General features: G+C 40.5%; 1 pseudogene; it reads right to left on the bottom strand.

Moving 5' to 3' along the window:
• Positions 1 to 589: 589 nt before the first annotated feature.
• On the bottom strand, positions 590 to 1,705 carry LOC112587473 (annotated as a pseudogene).
• Positions 1,706 to 1,932: the final 227 nt, after the last annotated feature.

Raw genomic sequence — 1,932 nt, forward strand, 5'->3', positions numbered from 1 at the left:
AATACCTGGCCAGTAACACTTGATAGCACATTCTCCCTGCCAAACAGTGGTGTGGTTCCTGTTACCTGACTGATTCCAGTTGATACACCTTAATACACCATATTTACTCTTCACTCTTGATTTGGTATTACTTTTGCTTTTATTCCATGTTTCCCCCTTAAGCCTCTCACCCTCCCGTACTCTACCCTTATGTCCTTGATGAAGATCTCAGTCCCAAACCCCTCTCTCCCTCTGAACTCCCAACAGCAACAGCATCACTATCACCAGAAAACACACCATCTATGGAATATACCTTGGGGAGGGCTCAGAAAGACTGATTCAAGAACCAACTCTGCTACTCACTAGGTCTTTCTAAGATTCAGGTCTCTTAAGTATATAAGGAAAGCCCTTCTTTCAGAACTCTGTATTCTAAGTTTCCCATTGGTAAATCTTGTCTTTCCAAGAAGGTTATAGCTCCCTTGAGGCAAAAAGCTTTGCCTGAAACATCTTCAGTACACCCCTTTATCTTTTTTTTTTTTTTTTTTTTTTTTTTGGTTGAGGAAAGTCTGCTGTCAGCTTTATTTCTTTGGGGAAGAAAATAAAAATTCACTCAGGAGCTCTTGTGGTGGTTCGAGGCCAGGGGTGGGGGGGTAGCGGTGTCCAGTGTCCACTTCTTCACCATTTCAGGCTTCTAGTTGCACTGGATAGCCCTGACTCTGAAGATGGCGGCCATGCACAAATCTGTGCGGTACTTGTTCTTATGCCAGATGCTGCTAAGTGTGGCCCTGGCATTCTTGTTGATGGTGGTCCACCTCAAGAAGTGGCCAGTCTGCTCTGGCTGGATCTCCGCTACACCACCATGACCGCTTTGCTGTCTGTCACCGGCTCCACTACCACCTTCTTGTAGTGAATGAGCCCATTGTAGCTGAAAGAGTTGTGGGCCTTCAGATTATTGGGTTTCTGTGCTGTATGTCTGCTTGTTTGTCTTGATCAAGAAGCTGTAGCAGTTCTGCACGACCATCCATTGCAGATGCACAGACATGGTTGTGGCAGTGGGAGATATAAAGAGCCACTCCTTTATCTATGCCAAGTCTGGCATCATTTTGCAGGCTAAGCACACAGAGGCTCTCTAAATCCTTTCTAACTAAAATCTCAGAATTTGTGTAAGCCATGTTTTCAAATCGGTGGTCTGGGAACGAAATTCTGTCCACAAATATGACTTGTTTGGCCTACAGTGTATTTTTGTTAACTAGCTGCTATGATCTGCCAATTGAGAAATTTTATATACAAATCTAAAATGTATCCTTTGGTTTTCACAGATGAGAAAATGTGTGATGAGGAGTTAAAGCAAAGTGTCCAATGTCAAGGACTCTATCAGGAGTAAAATGGTCATTCAAATATGAATGCCTCTTTTGATTTGGGGGGGGTTCTGAACCTCCTTACTTTTGTAAAATGATACCATAAAGAAGGAGTCAGAAGAGAATCCTATAACAAAGGAAAATTTAAATCCTAAACTATACTTGCCTTTGTCCTTTGCCAAATCCTCTTCTTGATTAATACATGTATAGCAAGTTTTAATACTCTGCGTAGTGAGACTGCTTTAACACTTTTTCAATGCAGTGTTATTTTCAAGTAATTATAAATGATCGACATTTCATTTCATTTGTATTGGCATTCATAATTCACAGAATTCACTGCAATTGATTTTGAAGAAAACTGATACCAAGGTATTTGTTCTCTGTAATGTAAAATTAATAGCAGATGCATAACTGAGGGAAATTTTTTCTTGCTGTTTTCGTAGTTACCAAAACTCTTGGATTCTGCTCTCTGTGTTTCTGTCCCACAAGTTACACTGTCTCCCTTACTAATGTGATTGCCTGCAGCATTTAAAAGTAATGGCTACTCTTTCTTAAAACTCTTCCATTGCTTAAATTTTTTTCATTGTAATAGCAG

This window comes from Bubalus bubalis, chromosome 10 (genome assembly GCF_019923935.1).
Source record: "Bubalus bubalis isolate 160015118507 breed Murrah chromosome 10, NDDB_SH_1, whole genome shotgun sequence".
NCBI lineage: Eukaryota > Metazoa > Chordata > Mammalia > Artiodactyla > Bovidae > Bubalus > Bubalus bubalis.